The sequence below is a fragment of the Sphaerodactylus townsendi genome, linkage group LG08 (assembly GCF_021028975.2).
Source record: "Sphaerodactylus townsendi isolate TG3544 linkage group LG08, MPM_Stown_v2.3, whole genome shotgun sequence".
NCBI lineage: Eukaryota > Metazoa > Chordata > Lepidosauria > Squamata > Sphaerodactylidae > Sphaerodactylus > Sphaerodactylus townsendi.
This window is the reverse complement of record NC_059432.1, coordinates 81925980-81942299: the sequence shown is the minus strand read 5'-3', so window position 1 is coordinate 81942299 and position 16320 is coordinate 81925980. Positions and strand designations below refer to the sequence as shown.

General features: G+C 40.0%; 1 protein-coding gene across 1 annotated transcript in view; it reads left to right on the top strand.

Moving 5' to 3' along the window:
• The window catches only part of PID1 (phosphotyrosine interaction domain containing 1), a 125370-nt gene that overhangs the window by 43610 nt on the left and 65440 nt on the right, over positions 1-16320 (top strand). The window lies entirely within an intron of this gene.

The window sequence follows — 16320 nt, the reverse complement described above, 5'->3', positions numbered from 1 at the left end:
GTGTTTTTCAGAGGTTGCCCAAGCACATTCTCACCAGGACAAACTAATGTAGACAGTAAAGAGATGGGTGCAGGACCAAGGACATGCTATTGAGCTGTGCACTTCCCCAGTTTTCTTTTCACTTGTTTGCCTGACGATGTGATTTGGACAAACTACAGTTGGCAACAGCCAGGCTACAACTAAGGCATGGTTTTAGCAACCACAAATAGAGCAATTTCTGATTAGTGCTACTGCCAACTGTAGTGTGTCTGATTGGAATGTCATAGCAAATACAAGTTGAGTTAATCAGTGAAGGGAGAAGGAGGAGAGGATAGTGCGTGGGTGTGTGATATGTTCCTTATCTTTTAAGTTATAGCCTGGACAATTGCTAACAGGGTGTGAGTCTTGTGGCCAAACTGCATATTACCTTTTACACAGGTTTGCCACAGGGACTTGCAACCATAAATCAACTGCTAGTCCCCAGGGGCAACTCTGTTAGAAGTTCCATCAGGATCATGATATAGGGGGAGGTGGGGATTCTGCTCTCCCCACTATTTTCTCAAGCCAGAATGGTCAGTGCTAGCTTTCAGCTGACATGATTTGTTGGGCTTCATGACAGTGAGAAACTTCTGTATTGTACAATGGGGATACAGGGAGACACTTTCAGTGAGTTGGGTCAACACAATGACTTGTGTTCTTTCATCTGACAATCTTATGATGTGAGCCTCTCCCTGGGATTCAACAGGGAAATTCTCTGGGCGGGGGGGACATCAAATACTGCTTCTCAGCTACTGTTAGGCAGTTTCTGACTGCCATATATTTGTGTGAACCATGTTGGAACAAGGTGATGCCATCTGGTGACCCATTTAGTTGTCTATTCAAGATCACTTGTGACTCACCTGCCTGTTCTAGCTCTGCATCCTTGCTCTATCAAATGAAGATCTGCTAGAAAGAATTTATCTGTATAAGCAGAAATAAATTTTACGAAGACAGTAGTTTCTGACATTATTGGACAACTCTGAATAGAGGACTGTTAGTATGGAATAAATACAACATGTTTGGCACTATAATTTCTATCTCTGTTCCATACTGGAAACTCTTCTATCGGCTGCCTGCTTTCTTCTGTTCTCTCTATGAAGCCTTCAAGCAAGATTTTTGATACTTCACAGGTTTCATTGCAGTCTGTGCTTGAAAACTGAAGGTTTCAGATAAATGAATATACTCAAGGAAAAAAGACACGTATAGAGTAGCAATGAGGAAGTGTTGTTTTAAAGCAACCAAATTGGCCATTACTGAAGATGGGAAGCTTTCATATATACATCCTGAGGTGGGATCCAGCAGGTTCTCACCAGTTCCCGAGAGTGGGTTACTAATTATTTGTGTGTGCCAAGAGGGGGTTATTAATTGGGTCTGCTTTTCCATCTCCACGCCCTCGCCTCCCCCTCTCTTCTTCTTTCTCGATGTCCGGAGCTTGCCGGCTAGTAAGAGGAGGGACCCTTTAACTACTGTTGGGTCCATGGGAATCTTTACTTGCTTGGTAGGCTATTTATTTTGGCACTCTGTTCATTTTATGATAAATTGTGATTTACCATGATGCTTGGCCACTTAAAAGCTCTGTATTCCTGTATGTGAGAATGTTATGCTAATCTGTGTCTCTAATCCTGGATTAATTAATGTGAAATATTTGCAGAATATACAGTATGGATTGCGAATTCTAGTTCACAATGGATGATGTTCTGGTTTATTTTTACTTTAAACAGAAGAAGAAGAAGAGTTTGGATTTATATCCCCCCTTTCTCTCCTGCAGGAGATTCAAAGGGGCTTACAATCAGAGGTGGGATCCAACCAGTTCTCACCACTTCTCTAGAAGTGGTTACTAATTTTTTCTGAGTGCCGAGAAGGGGTTACTAAAGCAACCTTCCTGCCCAATAGGGACTGGAGGTGCGTGTGTGCGGCGGCGCCACTGTTTGAATCCCACCACCATCGGAACCTGTTATTAAAATTTTTGGATCCCACCACTGCTTACAATCTCCTTGCCCTTCCCCCCTCACAACAAACACCCCGTGAGGTGGGTGGGGCTGAAAGCTGTGACTAGCCCAAGGTCGCCCAGGAAAAAAAGGGAGTGTTAATGGCTGATTTTAGGTATTTATGGGGCTAAAGGATTACAAAGCATTTTGTATAAGTGAAAGATTAAAGGTACTAACTACTAATGCTTACTCAATTTTTTAAAAAGTCATAACCTGTGTATTCTGGCAGTAGCCTTGATATCTAGCTCTTGCATATGACTATGCAGTAGGAATGGTCAATCAGATCCATTTTTAATGAATTTGTGTCTTAATCTAAAGTGCAAATTATTTTGAGTATTGAATGTATTAGCCCTTCAGAATATAGTTAACAAACAGTGGTGATGGTGAATCTTCACTAAACTGTAGTGACCACTCATGATTTCACAGTTGGCATAAAGTCCTGTTGTTTCCTATGTGGCTGGTTAGCAAAGGTAGAAAACGGGATAATTCTCCCTGTTGGGCTGTTTTAAAAACATGTTTTAGAAATATGGTAAAGTTCCTTGTTTAAGGAAAGTATCCTTCTTCTGATTTCTAGAAACAAAATTATTTGAAAGTATTAAGTATTTGACAGGCAGTCAATTAGAGGAGAAGTAGTTGTTTCTGTTGGCAGTAGACGATAGGACTTGCTATAATGAGTTTAGATTATAGACAGAAAGATACCAGCTGGAAATTAGGAACTTTTTTTTACAGTTAGAGTTTTTTACAGTAACAGAAATTATTAATGCCCCGCCCCGGAATGCCCGGCCATGCCCCGGTCGTGCCCTACCCAGCCCCATTAGCGCTATCCCACTGTTTGAATCCCACCACCATGGGAACCTGTTACTAAAATTTTTGGATCCCACCACTGTATACATCTCTCTGAAGAATTTTACTCTAATTGTAGACTGGTTGCCCCATGGATGGTCCTATGAACTGAGAGATGGCAGAATTGGCATGTTGCAGTTTTAGTTCCTTGCAGTGATTTACTAAAGGAGCAAAGGACTTCTAAAGCCACCTCTTTCCAGCTTTTGTTGATAGCACTGGAGGAGGTTTTGAAGGAGACGGAATATCTCACTAATGCCTTCTGAGGCAGGAGAAAGAAAGGCTTTATCTTTGGAAACAGAAGAGCGTGTTTGTACAGGAGGCTAGCCAGACTGCTGTGGAAGTAAGAAGCCAGTTAAAAGGCATTTGGCACAGAAATAAAGTGTTGATTCTCTTCAGTATCAGTTAGCATAGAAACCTTGTATTGAGATGGATTGTAGGCGCTGTGATGCTTTGCATTTCAAGACAGAACCTAGGATGAGGGAGTTATTTTTCCCTTCAAGAAATCCCAAGTATCCATCTCAAAATTTATTCATTAAATATTGTTATTCCTGTGACTGAATGATCCTTGGAGGTGTGTTGTAAATAGCCAAGGAGAATTATTCAGTCTGAAGCAATGATAGCCAGGGGAGAAGTTGGAAGTGATATAGAAACGGAAATGTAGAGAAGTCTGGTCAGCATAAAGTCGTCGTAGTCAGAGAGGTTTGGGTTTCAGTAGAAACCAAGTATCCAGAATCTAGTGGAGATAAATGGAATGGTGTTGAAATTAGTAGAGAATGCATCTGTACTGGAGAGTCTCTTGCTAAGAAAGTAAATAAGGCAAGATATTGAAGAAAGCACAGATTTGCTTGTAATGGAGAACAGTGAAAATGTTAAGTCAGTGGAGATACACAAAATGTTGGGATTTGGCAAGTGTTTGTCACACAACTAAGCCAGGAAAGAGTTAACTGTTTGTATGTTAAATAGTTGCTGAGGTCATTGCATAATTAGAGAGTCAACTGATTAGCTATTGGTTAATTTTAGCCTGACTTCTTGGGAGCCAGATAGCAGGTATGACCAAGTTTGTAAAAGCTAACTTGTTCTCCTTGTTCAGAAATCCTCTTGCAGCAGACAACACACACACAGAGAGAGATAAGAGGTAACTATAGACCACATGTGTAACCCTCTTTTTTCAATATAATAGCTAGTAAAATTTTTCTCATTTTAATAGCAACTAGGACTCGGACTCATTTATTCTTGCAGCTGTGCTAAGCTCTGCTAATGAGCATATAATGCTCATTATATATATATATATATATATATATATATATATATATATAAAAAAAAGAAGGTTTTTGAGTTTAACTGAAGACATCAATGTGTGTTTGGAACTGTGGAATATCCTTGAACATTCTAATGATAAATGGACCAATATGGCAGTAAGTAATTTGAACTGAATTATGGAAATTCTTATTTTTGAGTGTTGGACCGCTCAGTTCGGAGAGGGGGGAGGGGAGCTCCACAGTGGCTGTGGATAGCATGGGGAAGCATTGCCTCACCACCTCCAATGGAGCACCAGGCAGCACAGCAAGCAGCAAGGGGAAAACCCTGCTGTCACCTTGAAAACTCCTTTGAAAAAAGTGACTAATGCCATATGTTTTCATGGTGTAAGTCACAGACCTCTGCTGGGGGCATTCCTGGGCTGAAGCCAGAATCTTCCTTTATACCAATGCAGCTCTGAAGGTTTAAGCCTCTTCTGGGTTCAGATGCCCCTGCCCTGTTTACCCTCCTCATGGACATAGGTGCCACATTCACTGGTGGGGTGGACAAACATGTTGGCTCAGGCCCTCATCACTTCCACAACCCATTCCCTGCCCCCATCTGAATTGGGCTGCTAGTGATAAGTCAAGAAACAGATGAACTGGAATGGAATCAGGTATTTTTGAGTGGAATTCAGCAAGTGGAAGAGGAGGAGAATGAGGAGAATATATTAATCTAGATCCTAACTGTGTTTTTGACTGCAGAAGGCATGTCTACTTGTCTAAAGCAGGATTTGTGTGAGAGTAGGCAGTTTGTTTTGATGCATGCTTACCTCCTGTTTCAGACCCCCCCCCCCCACAGAGGTGGGATCCAACCAGTTCTCACCACTTCTCTAGAAGTGGTTACTAATTTTTTCTGAGTGACGAGAAGGGGTTACTAAAGCAACCTCCCTGCCCAATAGGGACTGGAGGTGCGTGTGTGCAGCAGCGCCACTGTTTGAATCCTACCACCATCGGAACCTGTTATTAAAATTTTTGGATCCCACCACTGCCCCCACATCATTCCCATCCTATTCTTGACCCTGGCTGCAGGGGGTGGGGGAAGTTTCCACAGCCAGATGCACTAAAAGTGGATTCTACTTGTTCCACTGTGCTTGTGCTAAATAGGATCCATGCTATCATATAAAAGGGACCATAGGAAACACACTCTCACTCACACACATACTTATATTATTTGGTTTTTTTTAAGTGCCTATGATAAAGGGAAACTCCTTCTGTGAAGTTACTGGGAAACTAAAGAAGTTACTTCTTGCTTTTGACTTAAAGTAGTAGAACGGAATATCTATATCCAACCCACAGATTTTAAAATAGATTATAAATGGAACATTTTTGTGAAATCTGTGTATTCCTATCTGATATGAATATGTGTGGTAGAGTTGTAGCAGGTAGATTTAAAGAGGCACCCATTAGGCAAATTAAGAGTTTAATTCCAGAATGTGAAAAAGAAGCATAAAGATAAAGCTGCAGAGGCTTCTTTTTTGCCTTTATGCTTCTTTTTTTTTTCTTGCAGACTAGCTTAGTCTTGAACATCATGGCTTTTGATTGTCTTAATTTATTGAATTTAAGAACACTCTTTAGTATGCGATTGATCAGGCTACTGAATGTCTAAGGACAGGCCAGAAATGACTTCCAATTATAAATTGTTTTTCTATTTTCTCAGATCCAAAGTGAGCTTGTACACAACGTTTTCTGTCACAGTTTCAAAGATGGTTGCATTGTGTGGCCAGATTGTGATGCATTTGCTGGGAATAACCAGAATCTTTCATAATCAATTTTAATTTTATCAAGAATTAGAGAAAATTTGACTTTTTAAGCTTAATCAGTATAGCATGTGGAAAGATGGACCATTCACTAGGCTAGCTACAAATCTTGATTCCCTTAATGGAAGAAAATCAATTTGATTTAATCACCACATATTAATGCAGTGATCTATGGAGAAAACTGGAATTGGCTTTAAACACTTGCCACTGTTTGATGGCTGTGACAAGTGCTTTGAGTCCTTAGTAGTGATTAATAGCTTTGAATTTATGATGTTGTCAGATATCTTTTTTGAAAGTGTTGCTGTATAAAATCATTTATAGTTCTGTTCTAAGTAGTTATGCCATTTAGGCAGCCCAATCCACAGCTTGGGATAGCTGGGGATGGCACTACTGCTGCGCCCTACCTCTGCCTCCAGAGGGCTTTCCAGTGGTGTGGGGAGGCAAAAAATTAACCTCCCACTGCTGCTGCTGCAAAACCCTCCACAGATCTAAATGGACTTATGCCACCCAATTGGGTGGCGTAAGTTCAAGCCCTGGGCCATGGCATATCTACTGGCAAAGCCAGGGTGAAAGTTGACTAACATCAGCTCCACCCCTGGGAACACCCCAGCTCCTAGCAGAGATGGCAAATGCATCAGCACAGCCCCATGCTGGCTCCACAAGAAAATTCAGCGCCCCTGTAGGATTCCACTGTAAGTCTGTTGGTTTCAATGGGTATAATAATTCTATTTAGAACTGTACTGTTCAGAAATATTAAGAAGAGGGCAACTTGGTTGATTTTTTGTTGCTTCTTGAATAAAGCAATTTTTGTGGCTAACTTGAGGAACAATTTATGCATTTTCTATTTCTGTCAGAAACAATAATAAGTATCTATTTGGCAGCCTATTATGAAATGATTAATTTCTGGAACTATGTTTAGGAAAGAAAACACCTCTACGCGCTCTTCGCTCCATGATAATATTTAATATGGTGATCTTTGGCAAGTTTTTGTAACTGTGCACTATTTATTTGCTTTTAGTGTGACAGATGTTAGGAATGCAGAAGAAGTTAAAATGGCTTCTGTTGTGGAAAATTCTGGTACTTAAGTTAATTTAAACCTGTTAAAGTCAATTAGAGTCTTTATGCTGACTTTAGTTAATGCTGGATCTTGCTAACTTTACTTTTGAAGACTTGTATTAATATGTTTGTGAGAAATTAATATTTGAAATGGTTTTTTTGCACTCATTAATAGGATATGAAGTTGAGCGGAAGAAAGCATTGTATATACATATTTGTATTTATCATATTTGTATGTTATCTGTTGAAAGAAAAGACAAAGCAGACAAGCTGTGGTGTATTTCCTTTGTTAAAAGCCTAGGTTGGATCCTGTGCATAAAAGGTGACATTTCTGTTTTTCCTCCTTCTGCTGCAGTCTTCTGCCCCTCCATTAGTAACCTATGTAGGTTGAAGTAGAGGTCTGGGTTAGAGGGGGATTAGAAGGAATCACCCTGTTTTATATGAGTGGAAGTACCGATTGTGAATGGAAAGAAAAGATCCAAGCCCTAAAGAGGAACCCAAATCACACACCTTCACAATTCATTTTCCAAAATTACACAATGAATTTAAGCACCTAAGCATATGTCCTTCCAATAAAATGGAAGGGATGCATAGGCTTAGAAACTTGAATTTAAGGATTGTTTTTGTTTGACTTATTTATTTGAAACTCTTGTACCTTACTCTTCCATATGAACTGAGCATCTAGGATGCCTTACAACAAATATTTAAAAATATCAAAAAAGCCTATGTAAAACAAAAAAGTAGCCAACCGTCAAAAGAAAACAGACAGAGAGAATATAAATAGGCCAAGTAGGCTATGTAAACAGCAAAAAGTAGCAGGAACCACATGCCAAAAGCTCTTTAGGAATACTCTTTTCCCATGTTTTGGTGAGAAGCTGGCAAATGAATCACTGTTGGAAGCAAGTTCCATAACCTTGATGCAACTGAAGAAAGGGCCCTATCCTATATAAGCAGAGGCAGAGAGAGGGGGAACTGCGCCTGGGGCATGTGAGGGGGAATTGCACCCGGGGCATGCGCCCCTGCCCCGGAACGCCACGCCCCACCATGGCCCGGCCGCACCCCCTCTGCTGCTCCGCCCAGGGCGTCGCACCCGATCCAGCCCCGTTGGTGCTACGCCACTGTATATAAGCACAGGATAAAATGAAAATAAGAATCTTTTCCAGAAAAACCTTCTGTTTTAGAAAGAAGTAAAATCTGCACTTAAAGCACTTGGGAGAAAAAAATAACCAGGAGCAGGTGGGATATCCATTGTGCAGTTTCAAGCCACCGAAAAGAGTCCATCAGAGTTTTAATAACAATATTCTAACAAATATGGAAAATTAAACAATAGTCCACAGGCTGGAAAAAGTCAGTTTACATTCCAACTCCAAAACAAGAGATGTCAAAGACTGCAGCAACTATTGGACCTTTACATTTCTCCTTCAAGTAAAGTGCTTCTCAAAATTTTATAACAAAGATTACTACCATACATGAAATGAGAATTGCCTGAAATTCAAGTTGGATTCAGAAAAGGAAAAGGCTTTAGAAAGTATATTACTAATTTACGTTGGTTACTGGAGCATCTGAGAGATTTTTAGAAGAAAATTAGCTTGTGTTTCATAGCTTACAACAAAACTTTAACCCATGTTTATTTTCCCAAGAGGGGAGCATCAGGAAAAAAGGAACTGTGGTTCGACTGTTTGGGCCTACTTGCGAAAGGAAATCTAATGGATGGGCATCATAAAATAAGATTGAGGGAGAGAGAGCTATGTGCCATGGGACTCCTTTGGCAGATTGCAGAGCAACTTCCATGATGGTTAGGATTCCTAATTCTGGATTCAGGGGGAGGTTTTACCTGAGAAGGCAGAAGTGTTAAAAGGTGAATGCATCCTTTGTTCTGGATTAAAAAATTTAATCCAGATGCAGTGACCAGGGAATGTGTTTGCTCCATCTGAAGGTAACTAGCATAATGTAACTCAGAGATGCTTTCCTTTTATTTTCTTAGAACTGTTGTCTGTAACACAGTGGATATTATCCATAGAGTCGTAGAATCATAGAGTTGGAAGAGACCACAAGGGCCATCAAGTCCAACCCCCTTCAATGCAGGAACATATTATCAAAGCACTCCTGACAGATGGCCAGCCTCTGTTTAAAAACCTCCAAAGAAGGAGACTCTCTCAGTCGCTCTGTCCATCTCCAGCTTTATACTGCTGTACCTATTTCCCCAAGCTCCACCTCTGAAAATCAGGTGGACCTTGGGGATGGATTCAGCTGTATAAAGCTGGAGCTGGGCAGAACGACTGCTCAGTTTGACACTTAGGTCAGCCTTGCCAGGTCAAGGTTTTAACTGCAGGCTTGAAGCAGCTTGGTCTGCAGTTCGATCTGGCCAGGTTCAGTGTTCAACTATGTGCCCTGCCCCTGAGCTCCAGGTGGAGTTCAGGGTGGGGCACAGTTCAACAGTGGCTGCTCTAGGTTGTGTCTGGGCATGTTCCCTGCCTTGCTCCACCCTAGGTATGCCTTTAGATGTGACAATAGACTTAGTTTAGTAATTTTAGCTTCTTAAGTAGAGTTCAGACTATGCATGATTAGCCCAAGTCATCCAAAATGTTCTGTGGCAGAAAGGTGTGATTTGGGTCTCCTAGATCCTTGTCTGATACTGTCACCACTAGACCTCATTAACTAATTTTCAAAGTTGTGGTAAGCATTGTTATAACCAGGGACGAAGGGAGAGGGAACTGTGCCCGGGGCATGACCTACTTGTGTGCCCTTGCCCCACCCCCACCCACCCCTGCAGAGGGGAGGCCTGGGGGTGATTTTCCGCACCCACTTAATTCCAATGGAAAGTAGTGCATGAGACTATTGTTTGTGTATAAGCGCTTTCCCCCAACTAGTTTCCCACAATACATAGTTTTGGTCAGATTGTTTGAAGATGGGTCTATCTGAGACAAGATTGCCATTTGATAGGTCAAACAAATGTAGTAAAGTATGATCATAACTGGTAATTGCCACAAACTACAGATTTATGTCAAGAACGTTAATGATGTATATGAATAAGGAAGTATGTACTGTTGCAAAATAAGTTTCTGGCAGAATTGCTGAATGGACAGTATAAACTGAACTGAGAAACTCTGAACTAAATAAACTATAGGGTATGTGGGGTCTTCTAGAGCTAGTTAAAACAAAGTTTATGATTTTAATAAACAGCTGTTCTTACTTGGTGTATCCAAATCAAGTCCCTTTTGTTCACATATAAAACATAGGTTTTCTGTTGTTTCTGTCCAGAAGGGGTAATTGTGAACATCTACCCTGACATAACACAGATCATAAAAACAGTGTCAAAAATTGGACATTGAAATTCTAGAAACCTAGTTATAGTCTAATAATATAACAGCACCACAGAATAATGGCGAAGATATCTGCTTTCAAGTTTATTAACTATAAATGATCATAAACTTTTAAAAAGATTATGAGCTGCAAATCTCATTAAAACAACTTGGAAGACTCCCAGAACAGGATTATTCTCCTTCTTTAGGGAGCTATGGTTATGTGAGCCAATGAGTGATAGGGGCAGCACATTCCAGGAAATTGGTAATTTCAGCAAAATATGCAACCCCCCCCCCCCTTATGTGGTTGGCATAATCATGAAATGCTATTGCAGCTGTACCTGTAGATGTAAAGTCAAGCTCACTGAGAAAGTACTGGGGTTCTTTAGAGAGAGATTCATCTCTCCTGTCCATAGATAGTTTTATCAGATATATTTTTTTACTCCAGGGCTGGTTTTGTTACATTCAAATAAGAAATTAAAGAACATCTTGTTTTTTTCTAGACATTTAGTCTGTAAATATTCTGTATTTACTATTCTGAGGGTTTCTTGGAATATGTCCAGATTTGAACGGCTTGCAAATACGTATAATTTTGGCATACCACCTAGACATCATTTCCGCAACCGAGATTAGGGCATGGGGTAAGGATATTAGATGCACAGGCAGGGCTCTGAAGTAAATTGGCTAACTGTGAAATAATTTCTTCTTTTAGTGCCAAAGACGAGACATTCTGGAGCCAGGTTTAATATATTCACTATTTGAACAGGCCACTATCCAGAGGCATCAAACTGTCCATTCCGCTCTAAAGTTTGTTACAGTTTTAGCAAATGCTAAAGATTGTGAGATTAATTGCTGGTGCAACAAGAAATTATTTTGATAACCAAATTCCTTAATGTGCTAAATTGGCATAAATGTCTGTTTGAAGCCAGCATGCTCCCTTCAACGAGTAGCCAACCAGACACATCATTAGCTATGTTTGTTGTTGTAGTTTGTTTGGGGGTCTTTTCTTAACTAGTTGCAAGTAATGTGTGTATTAATGAACAACAATTTTACTTGTTGTTTCCTAAATCAAGTATCTACTGTTCATATAATACAAAGATTTCATATGCAGAACTTGACATCAGATTGTTCTGTATGTAAAGGTCTAGTCTTAACAATGTTTTTTGTTAGGCTGTTAGGTCTATAACTTTTTGATTCCTTCTTACCCACCTCAATCCTTTTGGAGAGAAAGTGGTGTTAATTGGCTGGCTCCTTACATTAAATGATCCATTCTTCTGTTTCTTTCTTCAGTGCATAGTACTTCAATAATACAAATATTGTGACATAAGCTTTTGTGGATCAGACCCCAGTGAGGTGCAACAGTGATGAATCAACAGTAATTTGTAGTACCTCAATGTATATCAGGCTGACAGCAAGCTTGAACAAAGATGCTATGTGGTCTCTTAAACCATGGGTTAATTTGAGCTATATTTTAATCTACCCAAGCATATGTGAACGGTTACAGTAATAAATATAGTAGATTTGAGTACATGCAAATATGCACAGGACCTTAGGTTACAGGCAGCATCTTCCACAGGAACAGGAACAGGAACACCTTTCCTTGCATCTGTGAACTTGCCCATAAACTCAAAATCTGTATTGTGTGCATGTTGTGTGTTATCCAGACTCCATGTTGTTTGATGTCATCTGCACAGCTAGCAACTATTCTTGCGAGCAACAACTCTCCAAGTTAAAGACTCTTTTAGTTCTTCAGGCCTATTTCTTCAGAGATGTCTTGATGTCTTCTCCTAAACATGAAAATAGGAAATTAATTATGCAGAGTTCTAAGTATGATAACCCTGTGCTCTTTTGGTGAGTCAAAGTGCATAAGACATTATCTAGACCAGTTTCAATCCAGAGTCAAGCCTGGGATTGGGCCAGTGGAAATGGCCCTTCTTGTTCTGATTTATAATCTTAGCTGGGATCCTCATAGAAGCGTGCATTCTTGTTGATTCATCTCGGCCTCTCAGTAGCATTTGTTAGCATTGACTATGGATTTTTCTCCCCCTAACGTATGCCTCTCCCTATGCAGAGGTCTCAGAGCAGTTTACAAAACTAACATAGCATTCAATAAACTGTAAAGGAAAATGTCAAAAATGAATAATTTCCAGTGCTTGTACTTTGGGGTCTTTTTTCTACCCAGCAAGTATAGTGTGATGCAGACATTCTCCATGTTAACAGAAAGGGGTATGTCTCTTCAGCGCACTGAAGATGGTTCTCTGGATTATAACGTTGTGAATTTTATGTATTATTTATTTTAATTCATTTTTTACCCTTTTCTCCCCAATGGGACCTAAAGTGGCTTACATTTTTTCCTCTCCTCTGTTTTATCTACACAATCATTCCAGTCACAACAACACCGTGTGATAGGTTAGGCTATGTTTTCTGTAAATCATGGCCCAATCTGGGGGGCTGAATCTTCTTGTGGAGGCAGCATGAGGCTGCACCAACACATTTGCTTCCTCTGTTGGCACAAGGAGCACCCACCCTGGCGGAGAGGGTGAAGGTGGTGGCAGCTGTCTGCCACTCAGCACCGTGATGGCAAAAGCTGGAAGTTCTGACCCCGGTGGAGCTGTGCTGGTATCCCAATCAGATGCCAGTGAACGATGGGGCATTCCTGGGGGTGGAGCTGATGTGAATCTGTTTCTACCCCAGCTTTGCAGATATTTGTGCCACAGCCTAGGTCCTGGACTTACACCACCATTTTGGAGGGATTTTTCATGTGTGGGGAGTTTTTGTGGCTTTTTCTGCCTCCTCATGCCACCGGAAAGCCCTCTGTAGGCAGTGGGGTGGCACCACAGTGGCACTGTCCACAGTTGCCTGGAGTTCTGATTGGGCTATTATAAAAATATTACTTTTGGGAAATGAAAATTTCTCTAGGCTAACATGAAATAGGGTACTGTATTTGTGGGGACTAATCTAATAGCTTTTATTGTTGTACAAAGCTGGCTTAAGGAGACTCATGGTGCAGAGTGGTAAACTGCAGTCAAAGCTCTGCTCATGACTTGAGATTGATCCCGACGGAAATCAAGGTTGATTCAGCCTTCCATCCTTCCCAGGTTGGTAAAATGAGTATTCAACTTGCTGGGGGTAAATGGTAGATGACTGGAGAAGGCAATGGCAAACCACTCTGTAAACATTGTCTGCCTAAACATTGTGATGTGACATCACACCCATTGGTCAGTAGTGACTCAGGACTTGCACCTTTACCTTTACCAAGCTGGCTTGGCATATTTCAGAACAAACATGCTGTTAAGTAAGTCGAGTCTGCTTTGCTATGTATAGATATTCTGTATAATTTGGTTTTCTAAGATCTGAAGAATGTCATAGTTCTGTATGGTGATCATTGGCAGGAATGGGTTTACGAAACAGTTTTTTTCTTTAAAAAAAGACTTTTTGTATCTATTATAATAAGCTTTCAGGCATGACAACTAGAGACTGTTCTTGGCTCAAAACAGAATACTTAAATAGTTGCTGAGGATGAAAGATATTTACAGTGCTCTTGGGCCTTAAATAAAAAGAACAAAATGCTTAACAAATTGGCATCTGCAGAACACATTGCAGGAGAATTCCTCCTCCAATGAGTATTAAACCTACATTTTTACAGTAGAGAGATATTCCTTTAGAGATTCCACCATTTAAGTAGTTGAGTGAAATCTTGAGATACTGCTGTGTCATCTAGGCTTTTCTCCAAACCTATTATCCTGGACTGGAGATATTTACTAGAACGTAAAATCCATGCCGGGATTAGAAAGATTGTCCAAATGCAAGTAACAGACATGTAAACCTTTCCTTGAATATTCTTTATTCCATTATTAAAATTTGTTCCTTCTCTGAAACTGAAGTAACTTGCTTGAAGATTCCATTTCTTTGGAGTCCATTCTTTTGGCTTGACAGTATACAAAACTCTTATCCAGTAGCTTGGTATGAAAAGCTACTCTCTGTGCATGCATATAAAGTGCTTTTTAAAACTAACTACTTTGCAATCTGTAGCCCCTTTACTACATCTGTTACAGATTGCATACTTTATTGAGCTTTGGCGCATGTTTGCTGCTCACTTAGAAATTAAAACAATGTCTCCACTGATAAAAGATTAATAGACTCAGATGTTGTATTTAAGTCTTGTGGGCAAGGCAGATCTTGGATGTCAAGATGTGATTTCCTATTTTGTCACTATATGACGTTTCATGTCAGCGGGAATTAGATGCTACGCTGCAGTCGTCCTTCCACCAATTCCTGAGGTCCTGATAAAAGGTTTGGAATGGTTGCAGCCTTTTGCTTCAGTGTTAATGCTTGGCGAATTTCTTAAGCAGACAATTCTACAAAACCATTTTGGCTTAGTATTATTTACCTTTAATGTGACGTTATGTACAATAGAGTCACTCCTGCTTGAACTAGGCATGTGTCTTTAGATAACTTAGGCAAACGGGACAGTTGTGATTCTCCCTCAACCCCTGTAGTTTTGTCATTTATTATTTATTTATTGGTTCCACTGATTTTTAATAAACTTTTAAAAGCTTATTTTAGATATTGATGTGCTTGCCTTTCATCTAGTATCTTTCAGAGTAGCCTTGTGGTATGACGTAATCATCTAAATAATATCTTTACCTCTGGATGCCAGTTCCAAGTGATGCCAAGGCAACTTTCACTTTATGTACCCATATTTTCCTAATTGTACTGTAGTTAGCATGGTATAATAAGAACTTGGTTGGTCAATATTGTTTTCACATTACTTAAATAATGATGTGAAACTATAACAAGCTATAGAGGGGGTTTCATTTTGAACTCCTGTCATAACGATGTATCGTAACAGACATATGCTGTGCCAAGTATTTTAAAGGCACTGCATTTTATCAAAGCCACCCTTCTGCGTTTGCATGCTGATGTTCATGTAATTTCTGCAAAATTTCTGTAAAAGCAATTGGCTTTGTTTTGTGATATTGGCAGGATATACAGTAAGAAGCCTGAAAGAAGACATCTCTTTATTTTTTATTTCTATCTACAACTATTAATAACAACCTTTTCCCATGATAACAAGGTGTGCTAGCTCTTGGCTGACATGAACAGAGCAATCCTGAAGGGTGCCAGTGCTGGTGTGATTGGCTGCAGTGCAACTGTCACACTACTGGTCTGCTCCCGGTAGGGTTTTGTTATGTGGCAGATTGCAGGAAAAAGTCTTTTCATTTCGCTGTCAGTGACCATAACTGTATCAGCATCCCCAGCAGCCATGCTGTGGAGGAGAGGGAGGGGCCATGATGGATAGGGCTGCCAGAACCACACAGGGATCATGAGCCACTGGGGCCAAGCCAAGCACCTGTCACGGTCCAGAGATGGAAAAGGCTGAGAGAACTCAGCATCTCAATATTCTATTTAATTGTTTTTAAATATGAGGCTAAGATAAATTTAAATTAAACATGAAATATGTGCCTGTGGAACATAAATATTCAGATGCAATATAATGTTTCTGAGGAAGGTTGATTTTAATACTTCTAAAATGTGATTTTATTATGTATGTTTTAATTTGCTGGCTGCATTGGTTGCCCTTGTGAAGGCAGAAAGGCAGGATATAAATTTTGTAATGTAAATAAACAAAATAAAAAGGCAGTACTCTACTGAATTCTGACAAGACACTTCATTCAGAATGTAACTCTGATTCCTCAGATTACTTTCCCTTATTCTAAAATTTAAAAAAATTAATTTCTATATTAGCAGAGCAGAGAGATTAATTTGATGGAGTTCAAATTATTGAACAAAGAACATTAATTATTTAATATGGATTGTCTGTGTGAGCCTTAAAAATTTTCACTTGTCACCTTTTTTGTTTTTTAGTACTGCCAATTTCTCCTTGGGAAATTTCTGGAAATTGGGGGATGCCTGGGAGGGCAGAGTTTGGAGAGAGGAGTGGGTTCAGTGGGGATGTGTTACTGTAGTGTTCACTGTCTGAAGTTAGGTTTCTTCCTTGGGAATTTATCACTGCAGGGATCAGTTGTAATTCTGGGAGATCTTCAGTTCTCATCTC